This window comes from Chelonoidis abingdonii, chromosome 11 (assembly GCF_003597395.2).
Source record: "Chelonoidis abingdonii isolate Lonesome George chromosome 11, CheloAbing_2.0, whole genome shotgun sequence".
NCBI classification, from domain to species: domain Eukaryota; kingdom Metazoa; phylum Chordata; order Testudines; family Testudinidae; genus Chelonoidis; species Chelonoidis abingdonii.
The window spans coordinates 52,435,846-52,449,857 of record NC_133779.1 but is presented as its reverse complement, the minus strand read 5'-3'; the positions used below and the strand labels follow the sequence as shown (position 1 = coordinate 52,449,857).

Below are 14,012 nucleotides of genomic sequence, written 5' to 3'. Positions count from 1 at the left end.
CCACTAGACAATCAACGAGAAAAGACAAAACCACCTGTGGATGAGCACTTTTCACAGAGCGATCGCTCTGTACCTGACCTCTCAGTCCTCATCCTCAAAGGAAACTGGCACAACCCCTTCAAAAAACGAGCCTGGGAGCTTAAACTCAGAGCTTTGCTAGATGCTAAAAATCATGGACTGAACAGAGAAGCTCGATTTACGGTTTATTTCAACAGTCTGTGATCAGGGGTGCCAGGACAGGGGGTGCCAGGGGGCCATGGCCCATCACTTTTTACCAGCCGTAAGGGCAAGCAGTGGGGGGAAGGATGGAGGGGAGCGAGCAGGGGGGTGGGGTCTTGGGGGGAAGAGGAAGGGTAAGGACGGGGCATCAGGAGGAAGTGGCGGGGCAGGGGTGGGGCCTCAAGGGAAGGGGCAGCAGGGGGGCGAGGGCTTCAGGGGAAGGGGTGGTGCGAGGGTGGGGACTCTGGGGGAAGGGGCAGCATGGGCGGCAGGGCCCCAGTTTGGGCATCAGTGCCCCCCCCCCCCCGGGGGAAAGACTTTTAGGGAGCTTCAGTCACCTTGGTCTGTGACCCACTAAGAACCCCACCCAGCTGCTTTCCTCCCCCGTTTCTTTTCCCCCTCTGACTGGAAGGGTGTTAAGGGGCCACTTTACCTCAAATGGCCCCTTGAAACACCATGTGTCCCTCCTTGTATTTAGCTGTGACCCTCAGGACATTTCCCAGCCCTGAAGAAGAGATCTGAGGAAGCTCGCAAGCGCCATCTCTCTCACCAACAGAAGTTGGTCCATTACAATATATTCCCTTCTGATCTCCTGGGCCCCGCATGGCTACAACACTGCAGATGCTATTTCAAACGTGTCCTGTAAAGCACTGATCAGGAGGTGGCGGAAGCAGAAATGGGAACAAGGTACGGGGCAGTTTGATGTTAATTAGTGGGATGATGGCTTGTCACAGGAGTAGTTTTGTTAAAACAGAGGAGCGTGCCAATTAACATGCCCATGGGCCATTAGGTTACCAAGTGTCCCTCACTCTGTTGTCAGCGGACTGAGCACCCAGCGACACACTGTCTCCTCGGTGGGTATAAGAATAATTGTTCGTGTCAATGGGAAGTGAGCACAGTGGCTGTATCGTGGGAGCGGGAACCTCATGCCTGTTTGCTGACCTCTTCGCTCTTCTGTGGAATAATGATTGGTTTTCTCATTCAAAGCGTCGCCCGGCGTCCTCCACTAAATGCATCTTCTGTAGCCCACCGAGAGGCTCCAACCTCACACCAGCGCTGGGTTTTATTGCGCCTTTGTCTTTCAGGGCTTAATATTAATCAGGAACATTTCGACAGAAAGGGGCTGATCCTGCAGCATGCTCCAGGATCTGATTGCCCTGGTGTCCGATCCCCCTGGAGCTTCAGGATCTGATCTGTGCCAGTGCCCCCGGCACCTCCAGGCAGGAGCAGCTTTAGCTTTTTGGCTCCCCCAAGCATGGCAGTCAGGCAGCTTTCGACAGCATGCCTGCAGGAGGTCCCCGGTCCCACGGATTCAGTAGCATGCCTGCTGGAGGTCCGCTGGTCCCGCAGCTTCGGCGTACACAGCGCCGAATTGCCGCCAAATCTGCGGAACCGGCAGACCTCCTGCAGGCAAGCTGCCAAAAGCTGCCTGACTGCTGCCCTTGCAGGGACCGGCAGGGTGCACACCATGGCTTGCAGCCCCAGGCACGCGCTTGGAGCACTGGTGCCTGGAGCTGCCGCTGCCTCCAGGACAATCTCCACCCCAGTGAGCATGACCCACGTCTGTTCTTCCTGGGCAGCATTTTGCACGGGCATAAGTGATTCCACGAGGCAAAGTCCTGCAAAGGGGCCGGATGCCTGGCTGGCGTGAAGCAGCATTGCTCCCTCTGGCCCTGGTTTCTGAAGCTGGGCGCCCTCTCACCACACTCGGCGATGGGACAGATTGTGGACACAGCCCAGATGCTCCCACAATGGCTCAGTTCCCACCAGCGAAAGCCATCTCCCCGGCAGCACGTCCCGCTGGTCATTTCTCGGGGGGGGGGGGGGGGATGCGGCAGGGGCTGGGAAAGCATGAGATTGGGAAAGATTTCCCCCTTCTCCTGCCGTCGGCCCAGCTCTTCCCATGACTCTTAACACAAACATCCCGTCCCTGGCGTGACTGGAGTGTTACGATCACTCGTTCCCCGCCCCCACCCCTGGCTTTGCACCGGGAAGCTGGGAACTGGAAGCTGCTATTTTCCTCACGCACGCTGGCTTGTTGCGGTAGGCTTGCACACGTACCCCACTGCTGTGGTAGGGTTGTGTGCACACACTGCAGTTTGTTATGGGAGGGTTGCACACATACCCAGCTGACATGGCGGACTGTGCACACAACAGGTTGTTATGAGAAGGTCACACACATCCCCCATCGTGCACAGAGCGGTTTGTTATTGTAGGGTCACACACACCGGTTGTTATGGCAGGGCTATACACACGCCAGTCTGCTATTTGCAGGGTTATGCCCAGGCGAGCAGGTAACAGAAGCGAAGCAGGTGCCGGGTTGTTATTGTAAATGCAGCAGGTCCCTGTTATTTGAGGGTGTGTCCATGCCAGTTTGTTACTGTAGGGTCGCACACTGGCCCATTTGTTATGGTTTCCTTTTCTAGCCATTGGACCACAACCCTTTCCATACATAGGAACAGGGTCCAGGAGTCTTGATTCCCTCTCCTTTCCCTCCAGCTCTAACTCTTAGACACCACTCCCCTCCCAGACCTGGCAACAAAAGGAGTCCTGATGACCCATCTCCCACTGATCTCAGGAGAAGGTTTGGGTGGGGAAAGGGTGAATCAGGTGTGTGTCTTATCGAAATAGCAAAGCAACCCTGCCATGGGGGCTGGGAATGGGTTCTCAGTCCTCACCCCACCCCCGGAATCTTGGCCCCCACATCACACCCAAGAGGCTCACCCAGGACAAATATTTAGATGCACGTTTTGCTTGTTTACATTTCCCGCAGCTTGGGGCTGGCTCCCCGAAAGCGAAGCACCACCCCCCATCCATCTCCACACCAACCCCAGAGCAGGAAGTGCAGGCTGCCCGCGGACGCTGCCAGGGCTTCCCCCTGCACTGCCCCTCTAGCTGTGGGAAGGGGTCAGAGGCAGCTGGGGTCATAGTGCCTCCTGCTGGCAAGAGGACAAAGACGACTGCAGGAGATGCCGCTGCCCCTGATGCATCGATGCAGGCTCCGGGGTTACTAACGCAACAGTCTCGAGCCCCCATGCAGGCCGCACTGGGGGTTAAAAAGCAGAGATGGGGGAGCAGCCAAAGGCTGTTCCAGTGCCCCCTGCTCGTGGCAGGGTGCTGGGAACATCCCAGAGCCTGGGGGGATCATGGCAAGCCAAATAGAAATTGTCTCCTACCAACAATTCCAGCCCCAGAGGACACTGAACCAGCTGCTGCTGCAAGGAGCTTGCTGGGCTTCGTAACGCATGGGCCTCCAGGCTCAGCTCCTGGGCCACTGTGGCGCGAAGGGGACCCCTCCCCTCTCGCAGGGATAGAGGGGGACACTGCGGGGCCAGGCTGGGAGTGGGGTGCAAGGGGAGATGAGGGCACACAGGCATTCCAGGGACCCTGCAGGGCAGTGGGGGGATGGGAACCCCTATAATTTCAAAGACCAGGCCGGGTGGGGGAGCAGAATGCATGGGGCAGGCCCCGCTCCCCAAGTCACTCTGCTCACAGTGTTCACCTCACCCCTGTCTTTCGCTGCCCGTGTGGGGCTGCGAAAGGGGGTGGGTCCTGGGCCACTCCCCTAGATCCCCGCTTCTGCACCCACGCTGCCCCTTCCCTGCTGGCTCACTGGACTCTGGGATATGGACTCAGGATCTCCGTTAGCACCACCCAGCGAGCACCGCTGGGCAGGACAGTGGCTGAGCAAAGCGGCACCATGCCTGGGCTACCGACCTCCCAGGTTCTAGTGCTGACTCACCTAGAGAGGGGCTGGGAGCCAGGACTCCTGGGTTCTAACCCCCAGCTCTGGGAGGAGAGTGGGGTCCAGTGGCTAGGGGAAGGGGGTATTAGGAGCCGGGACTCCTGGGTTCTAACCCCCAGCTCTGGGAGGAGAGTGGGGTCCAGTGGCTAGGGGAAGGGGGTATTAGGAGCCGGGACTCCTGGGTTCTAACCCCCAGCTCTGGGAGGAGAGTGGGGTCCAGTGGCTAGGGGAAGGGGGTATTAGGAGCCAGGACTCCTGGGTTCTAATCCCTGGCTCTGGAAGGAGAGTGGGGTTCAGTGGCTAAAGGAAGGAGGTACTCAGAGCCAGGACTCCTGGGTTCTAATCCCCAGCTCTGAGAGAAGAGTAGGGCCCAGGGAGTAATGCATGAGGGCTGGGAGTCAGGACCAAACACACAGATCTGTCTCCCTCCCTTCCACACTTTCTCGGTCCCTTTTTGCCACTGTTCCTGATTAGGGGGTAGTTACCAGACACCCATTTGCCCCAGATGGCCACATTCAGATCCTTCATGACCCCCTTTCCCCCACCACCCTGGCCGCTCCTCTGTTCCATTCCTACCCTATAAACGTGCACTAGGATTAACCGGCCCCATTACAATGCAAAATATTTGTATTCACTCCCAGTGCAAACCCCAGGAGGCGGGGGGGGGGGGAAATCAATGGGGTGAAGTTGCCCCCTACCCGTCTTCAGAGGCCGCTGCCTGAGAGCACGTTTGTATTGCATCTAGCACTCTGCCATCTCCCCGAAAGGTCACCCTGCCAAGGCTGGAAGGGGGGAGCGTAACTGGAACCCACAGAGCCGGTGGCTCCAGACTAGAGAGTTTTATTTATCTACTGTTTGTTAAAGCCGAAGCGCTGCAGCCAGTAATCAGGGCCAGGGGAAATAATCTATTCACTTATTTTAATGGGGGGTCGTTTTTAAAGACTTGTAAATATCAGAAATCGAGCAAAACGGCGACTCGACAAGCAACAGAGAGTGGGGTGGCGGCCCATCAGAGGCAACTTCTGTTCCTTTAAAAACTTAAACGTGCCGAGACTATTCTGCTCCTTTATTTTTTGCAAGCCAGGATCGCGCTGGTCATAACATCCCAGCCTGTGGCGCCCGAGTGCAGCAGGGCAATAGCTCCGCGGGGTTGGGTCACGCTGCCCCCTGCATGATGTGCAGCCCCGACACCGCTGCCAAGTGAGTGTGCGGTGCATAGTGACCCTACCACAACAAAGCAGCACACACAGCCCCATGGCCCACGAGAGACCCTACAATAACAAACTGGCATCATAGCCCCAGAGCCTACGAGCAATCCTACCATAACAAATCAGCATCATAGTCCCATGGCCCACGAGTGACCCTACAATAACAAACTGGCACCACAGCCCCAGGCCCATGCGAGTACCCTACTGTGTCGAGGCAGGTTGCACAGTGCTTGGCATTAACGTTGCAGTGGTGCCAGTGACTGCACGTGGTGCGAGGCACCAGAGCCACACAGCCCAAATGTTGCTCCATTTCCATCTGCATTCGTAGGGACCCTGCGTTCCTCCGCCTCCCAGCTCAGGGATGTAATGGCAAAAAGCGGCTGCCTCAGCACTTGTTACAGATCTGGAGATGCTAAAATAGCCAAATGCCAAGGGCCTTTCTTCAGGCAAACCTCACACTGACAGGATTTGCCCCGAGCTCACCAAAGACCCTACAATAACGAACAACCAGCTGCAGGACGAGACGCAGCAAAGCAGTGCAGGCCGGCATTCCCCAGCCACCCTGCACTAATGAACCAGCGCCTCCGGCCTCAGGCTCCAACAATAGCTCTCGTTTGCCCCAGCCAGCGTTTGCAAGAGGCCCTACAATAATAAAGCCAGCTACTAGAGAGACCTCGCAACGGTAAAGAAGGAGGCGCAGCCCGGCGCCTCAGAGTCACCCAACAACGGCTATGGAGAGCTCCAGCGACTCTGTGCAGATCTCAACTGGACGCTCTTTGGAGCAAGGACCATCTCTTTGTTCTATGCGTGTACAGCCCCTAGCACCAAGAGGTTCTGGTGCAGGGCTGGGGCTCCTATGAGCTACCATAATACTCCTAATAAATAATGTACAGCATCTAGCACACTGGGATCCTGGTCCAGGACAGGAGCTCCTAGGCATTACCATAATACACTTAATAGCATTAAAAAGGGAAGTGTCCAGCACAGTGTGGTTGTGGTCCTGGTCGCAGACAAGGGTGCCTAGGAGCTACCATAATACACCTAATTTCAATACAAATGTACAGCACCTAGCACAATAGGGTCCTGGTCCATGAATGGGACTCCTAGATGCTACCATAATACATCTAATAAATAATAATAATAGTTATAAAACTGGTGTGTATTGCAAAGCCGTCACAGGCGACCCTACAGAAACAAACCAACACAGCGTTACCAGTGCCAGTGTGAAATTCTCAAGCATGCGGCACAGCAGTCACATGCAACCCTACGACAACAAACCAGCACGTAAACAAAAGATGGAGAGGAGCAATCATTCCAGCGTGCTCAGTTTCCAGCCTGAGGCACATTTGCTGTAATTAACAGCCAAAGGGAAATATATTATATATATATATATTAGAAACAAAAATAGACAATAGATCTTGTGCCAGAGCCCCAGGCGGAGGAACTAACCCATACTTTTCCAGAGGAACAAGACAGACCATCTCTTGTGAATGGAAATCTCTGCTCAGCTCTTTCCATCCTTGAGCTCCATGGGATTTGACCTCGCAATGCACACCCTGGGGGAGTAAAGGCCAGGCCCAGTTATTGACCAAAGCTCTGTCACCTGGTGAACATCGCAGGACAGTAGGTCGATCTCTCCCATGTCTCCTTGGGCTAGGAGCTTCAGTTATCTTCGGGGGGAGGGAAACGGGGAGACAGACACCCCTACCTCCGCAGGGCAGCGAGGAACTGGGTTTGTGGCGTCCCAACACACCTCGCTGTCTTGTTAGCATGCTGGTAATTGGCCCGCATAAGAGACCCTACAATAACAAACCAGCATGCACGGCCCGATGGCCCATGAGCAACCCTATCATAACACACGAGCACACACAGAGAATTACCAGGTGGGATCACATTTGGATCCATCTGGCCCAGTAGAGCCAGTGACCAGAATCAGCTGCATCAAGAAACCTTGCAGCCATGGGATAGCCTGTCCCCAGGGAAAGGCCCCTTGTGGCGCACCTACAAATAAGCACAACCTACAAAAACAAACCAGCACACGCAGCCCCAGCCTCACAGGGGCCCTACAATGACAGGGCAGCTTACGGCCCAATCTGTACAAGGAGCCGTGTTTCATAAAATTGCTCATGGTACATACATAGGGGTCAGTTCCTCTCTCACTGATGTGCAGCCACTTCTGGGGTGGGGCACTGCCACTGATTAACTGTTAAAACACCCACGGTGCTAACAGCTCTCAAGGGGCATTTTTCATCCATCTCTAAATGCTTTACATGGGCAGGTAAGTATCATTATGTTCCTTTCACAGGTGGGGAAACTGAGGCATGGAGAAGGGAAATGACTTACCCGAGGTCACCAGGCTGGTCAAGACCAGGAACAGAACCCAGGAGTCCAGTGCCTCAGTTGCTGCACTGCATCACCTCCCCGTTTCCTCCCCCAAATCTGTCCCGATGGCTCCTTGCTTGCCCGTTTGGGACAGGAAGTGAAGAAAAACGCCATCTCTAATGGAAAGCACAAAGGGGTGGGGGTGGAGGATTCGCACAGGAGAACTGAATTTCCTTTGCTGGAGCAGGAAGGGCTCAGAGCTTATGTCAAAGGCTCCTATACACTGAACTGGGGAGCGTTCTGATGTACAAGGAGCTCTGGGATGCAGGCTAAGGAGATGGCACCAGTGCCCTGCGCAGTTTGGATGGGGAAGTCTGTGCTGCAGTTTCTGATCCTGGCAAAGAGGCAATCGCTGGGGAAATCAGTTGTAGCCCTGCACGTCCATCCACACATGGTTGTGTCACCCCATCCTGCCAGGGTGCAGGCCCCACATGCTGCAGAGAGATTCTGCCCCAGGGGCCAGGGAGAACTGGCTGGATTGAGCGTGGGAGATACAGCCTCCCTCAGCCTCCAAGAGAGGGCGCTGTTCTGCACCCGCCTGCGTGAAACAAGTTTGCTGGGTCTCAGGCCCGGGGCCCAGTGAGCAGCATGGCCAGGCAGATGGCAGTGGATGTCACCCTGCTTGGCATTCACTCGGCTCCTTGATGAAAGGCCCAGGGCAGAGCCTGACGCTCCTTTAGAGAGTGGGGCCCTTCAGGGCAGGGCAAAGAGGGTGGGAGAGCGATGCCTCCTGGGCTGTCCCTGATTGGTAGGGTGGGAGTCTCCAGGGCTGCCAATCCGGCAGTCACCCCAACTTCAGAGATGGGGGGCAGGGCTGTTAAACCAGCTTGCTCTAGTCTAATGACTGCTGATTTCCACAGCTCTAATTGCCAATCAAGAGAATCAACAGCCCCTCACCCCCCACCGGCAGGGAGACGGGGCTGCAAGACAGAGTGAGTCAGGAGGTCTCTCAGCCAATTTCCCCATCGGGCAATAACTCCTTTACAGGCTTGAGGAGGCAAGGAGGGGATACACCATCAATACACCAAGAGCTGTGATCTTAGGGGGCTGGAGGGGGGAGAATCCCTGCCCCCCATGCACTGGGCTGGGGGAGGCAGTGGCACTCCGATCAGGGCTGGAAGGGCACTCTCAGCATCCCAGCACCTCACCTGCTCCTCCAGAGCCTCTTCCCAGCTTTTATTGTCAATAATAATTAAAGGGAAGTTGGGGGAGGGGCAGGAGCGGCTCCACGTCCTGAATTTCCAATGAAAGAGAGAGATCCCTGCAGAGAGAGAGACACAATGAAAAAGCCGGAATCCAGGACTGCGTCCTTAGGACTCAGCCAGCCTTCATCCTTCCAATGCACATGCTGCACCTCCCTGCCCTTCGGCAACGGAGAGGGCAGCTTGGTGCCTAGACTACAGCAGGAATTAGTCGTCACACTGGCCTGGGATCCGCAGCCCCACGGCAGGTCTGTGCTGGGATGCGTCTGTGTCCGAGTCAGGGGCAGGGTAGGGGGTGGAATCTATGGCGCAAAGGAAGCAGATCTCCACCCCACTCTTTCCCACCGGGATAGGGAGGGGTTACACACATACACACATGCGGCCCGGATGCCATGACTTCCCAGCCCCTTAGGCCCCACCACCAGTGTTAACTGCACAACGTTGCTGCAGCTTCAGAGCTTTGCCACAAAAGGGAGCAACTTCCCCCTCCTCACACCTCGCCCCCTTAGTCGCTCCTTGGGATCCCCACAGGTGAAGATCTGGGGGGTCCTTACACTCAAGCTAAGCCCCCATAGCAGCTCTCCCATGTGCAGTACAGGGCCCATGACACACAGTCGAGCCATTCCCAATCCATCCAGCGGAGGCAGTCTCTCCACCAGTTTATAACAAGACATAAAGCTCCTCTCTCTGGTGTCCGCTAGAATACATTTCATACCGCCACAGGCTAATCGGATATGGGATCCGTGTAACATGATTCACAGTCACGGCATAACTTGCTTCCTACTGACATGGTGCAAAACGCATCAGGCTCACTCTAACTTTCCGGTAGGAATAAAATGGGCTATTACATGTTAGGGGGAGGGATCACTCAGTGGTTGGAGCATTGGCCTGCTAAACCCAGGCTTGTGAGCTCAATCCTTGAGGGGGCCATCTAGGGAACTGGGGTAAAAATCTGGCTGGGGATTGATCCTGCTTTAAGCAGCAGGATTGAACTAGATGACCTCCTGAGGTCCCTTCCAACCCTGATATTCCACATGTAAGAGAGCAGTGCTTAGAGGCCCAAACTGAAATTAGGGCCCCATTGTGTCAGGTGCTGCAAAGACACAGGGGCAGAGACAGTCCCTGTCCTCAAAAAGCTCTCAGATGAAGAGCAGGAGGAGAAACTGAGGCACAGAATGGGAAAGCAATTTATCTAAAATCATCCAGGAGGATGGTGGTAAATCTAGGCATTCTAGGTCCCAGACTAACATCTTTCCCACAAGGGTATGCTGTCTCCCAGTTTGGCTATGACTAGTGCTGGTCAGGGAAGTTCAGATGGGACTATATTCCATCAGAAGACGAGTTCCATCAAAATTGAAACAGTTCACGAAATCAAGTCAATTTCACAGGAATTTGGCTTCAGATCAAAACATGGAGCAAGGCAGAATTCTAACAATGCTGAAACAGACCGTTTTACCATTTTGGGGACCGAATGTTTTTTCAATGTTTTTGTTTTGAAACGACATGTTGCCAATTTTTTTAAAATGTTGTATTCTGCTCCCTTATTCAGATTCAGCAACGGTCAGACACTGAACCGGAACTTTTCCATCCACCCAAAAGGAATCTGATTTTTGGAATTTTCCTTCCTGGAGAATTCTGAAGCATTTGGGTTGCGTCCGGATTTCGAACAAAAGCCCCTTTAAGCATCTCATGCCTTCGTGAAAGGGACTGCCCACCCTCGCAGAGCTCTAGCCAGGAACTGCTGCCCTCTCTGGGCTCGCGACCTGTCCCGGGCTGCTCTTTGTCAGCAAATTGCTTCGGACAAATTGGTTTTGGCCGCCTGCCTTGCTCTCAGACGGGTTCTCTTTTGCCATTCGAGGTGTGCGGTTGGTCACCTCTGAATCACATGGTGTTGCAGCTCCTCCCTGATTGGAACAATGAAATTCTCAAGGAGCTTCTCATTCTAAAAACTATGAAACTCGGCATTTGTGAACTTGTTTCACACCTTTCCAGCTGCCGAGCAAATGTCTGTACAGTCTCTGGGATAATGGGGATCTGGTTCCTGTCTGGGGCTCCTAAATGATACCATAATACACCTAAAAGCAATAAAAACGTACAGCTCCTGGCACATTGGAGTCCTGGTCCATGTCTGCAGGCTCTTACATGCTACCATAATCCAGAGGGCAAACAACAGTTACAGCGTCATGCATCACAGTGAAACCCACATAATGCTTTTATTTACACGTCATGGCGCAAACCTGGAGCGTAGCATGAGGCACTGGAGAATAGGGTGTGACACCCAGGGCTCAGCTCAAGGAGCCTGATTCAGTGTAACCGCTCCATCGGAAGCAGCCCCATGATGGGAGCTTTCACCTTCCTTCTTGGTTAGCTCTCATTGCCCTTAAACAGGAGTAACCGCGGCTGGACGCGCACTGCGCTGTACAAACGCAGTCTTAAGAAATCTCGCTCCATTGTGCCAGTGCCGCTCCGCTCAGTGTACCAGGCATGGCATGATCCTCAGAGAACAGCTTCCGAATCTGACACTGCAACCTCCCGCCACCGAGTTAATAAGGAAATGAGTGAGGATCTATTCCAGCCCTCGCCTCTTGACACAACTAGCAGGCCCGTCATATAAAGAGCCGTCTCCTTTCCAGGCCTCACCGGCAATGTCACAGGTGTCATCCTCAACATTGCCCGACTGCCAACACTAGTACGGCAGCTGGCGGGAGGGGAAGGATGGTCGGAAAGGGTTAAAAAAAACAGAAGAGACTGTGTTTGTTTTTCCAGGATGGATTTCCATACACACCATTCAGAGGATCTGAAATTAAATCTGAGCCTGTGGAGAGAGAGTTTTATTGTGCCATAGGGTTGCAATCTGGGAGCAAATCCATAATCCTGGAATTTAGGGGGAGGGAAAGAGTCAGTTCCACCTTTGATTTCAGGATCCCCCAAAATACCAGCTGCCCCCCCTCCCTGATTGAGACCAATGAGAACAGGGCACTAACGGAATTTCAGCCCCCCAGGCAGCATTTCGCCTTCCAAGGTTTCTGAAGCAGCCATAAGACCTCGAATGGATTTCACCGCAGCCATCAGACCTCGAATGGATTTCACTGAGCCCTCCCCATTCCAAGACCAGCCACCCTGCAATCCCTGGGGTGCCACATCTGCGGATTTTGGGGGGGGGAACCCACATTGCTCCATCCACTGCAGCAGCCCCGCTCGCAGAGTGTGCCAAGCCTGGCTAGCTGCCCAAACGGGCACGGGTCCGAGTCAGGGCAAGGGATTAAAATAAACTTGCGCTTGCAAAACAGTGGGGAGGGATTGAATTCCCCTCGTCCCTCCGCCCCACATTGGTGCAGAGGTGCCAGCCCCAGAGGCTATTTTCGCCTCCATGTTACAGTGCTGAATGGCAACACCAGGGGAATAAAAATAATGAATAAATTGCAAACTTTCCAGCCAGCTTCTCTGCCTGCAAGCTGGACTTCTGCACACGCTGCTCACCACTGCTTGTGACAGGGGGAGGGTGATGGTGGCGGGGAAATGTGCAGTCACCACAGTTCACAAGGGTTGTCTGTATTTCTGTCGGGAAGGGATTTGCAGGGAAAGCCCTGGGCAAGGACCCTCAACAGCTGGAGTGTGTGTGGGGGGGTCTGTCTCCCATAACATGTCTCCTACAACATCCCCTCTAGGGCTGGCGTTAGTCCTTGGTGGTGCAAAGTGCCATGCCCCTCTGCCCAGCCGGCAAACTCCCGGGGGACCCCAGGGACCACGGACCCGCAGGCTCGGAGTCACCTAAGGATCCTGGGGGGCGCACCCCGCGGACCCTCTGCCGACCCAGCCAGCGCTCCAGCCCCAGGAACAGGCGAGGAGCCAACTCGACACCTCCAGCAGGGGGCAGGCTGCTGTGTGCAGATCTCCAGCCAGCAGCAGCAGCAGCAGCAGCTCAGTCTCCCCCTGGCCCCACAGCGCTGGGCTCAGACCAGGCTCCGTGACAGCCTCCCGGCTGGGCGAGCCTCGGCTGCAGCCCATCGCTTTCCAAACGAGACTTCTTCGACACAGGATGAGCGTCGCAAGTCACTTGCCAAGCAACCCCCCCTTGCAATAACTCCCCCCTCCAGTGTCCTCGCCCCCCCCCACACAAACAGGGGCTTCCATTTGCAGTGTCAATGCGCGCAACCCCCCCCCCGCTGGGTTGCTTACCCCTTCCCCTTTGCAGAACAGAGACACACAAACACACATCCAGGCTGACCCCCCCGCCCGTCTCGGATCGCCCCCCCCCGACCGTCCGCCTTTGGGAGAAGTTTCACGCCACGGCACGAGTCACATCGCGAACTCCAGACACCCCCCCCCCCGCCCCGTCCCCGGCGGGGGCAGGCTCCGCTCAGCCCCGGGCACAGGCAGCTCCGTGCACGACCCCAGCCCCCGACTCCCGTCCCTGGCAGGGAAGCAGCCACCCCCCCCGCCTGTCTTACCTCCGATCCCTGCAGCCCCGGCTGAGGCCGCCCCGCCAGGGGCCCGATCCCCGCGGGTGGGGGGGCGCTGGCGCCCCGCAGCCGAGTTATAATCCGGCCCTGCGCCCCGACGGCCGAGGCGAGGGGATAACAAAGCCCTGCATGCCAAGGGCTCGCAGCTCACCGCCCAGCCGGCCCTCCCCCGGCAGCCGGCGCCAATCTCCTGCCTCTCCCCTCCCCCGGCCCAGCCCAGCGTCCTCCCCCTGCTCCCGGCCCTGGCAGCCGCCCCCAGCCTGCGCCGCTTCCCGGCAGGGAAAGGAAGGGGGCTGCGCAGAGGCCAGCCCGGGCTGTGGGCCCGTCCCCTGGCTGGTGCCCATTGCCCCCAGGGCGGGGGGAGGAGAAGGGGTCGGGAGGGGGAGGAGAGGAAAGACGCGGCAGGAGGGATCGCAAGGCGGCCAGGGGGGGTTGGCCTTGGGTTAAGTTAAGTGGCCTTGGGTTAAGTGAAAAGTTCTCCCTGGCTATGAGGGAACCTGGCAGAGGTGCCACCTTCCCACTCCCCAGCAATGTTCTGCCATTTCAGACTTTCTCCTTACCCCAAGTCCCAGCGGAGGGTGGAAATTTCCCCCCCCCAGACTTGGCATCAGAGCCCTCGAGCCGCCCGGCCAGGCTGGGTGCCCAAGGGAAGCGAACCCTCTTTCCCTCGGGTTTGTGGGTGAGATTGCCCCGTTCCCGCCAGCTGTTCTGTGAGGGGATTGTCCCCCAGTGGCGCTGAGCCCCCGAGGAGCAGCCAGGACTCCTGGAGCTGCTCAGCAGTGGCCCAGGCTGG

General features: G+C 56.1%; 1 protein-coding gene across 2 annotated transcripts in view; it reads right to left on the bottom strand.

Annotated features, from left to right (window-relative positions):
• The window catches only part of SEMA6C (semaphorin 6C), a 93,355-nt gene extending 80,038 nt beyond the window's left edge, over positions 1-13,317 (bottom strand). For both annotated transcript variants that reach the window (XM_032781264.2, XM_032781265.2), the window contains exon 1: positions 13,208-13,317. The gene's annotated coding sequence lies outside the window, so the exon portion shown is untranslated. The remainder of the gene's footprint in view (positions 1-13,207) is intronic.
• Positions 13,318-14,012: the final 695 nt, after the last annotated feature.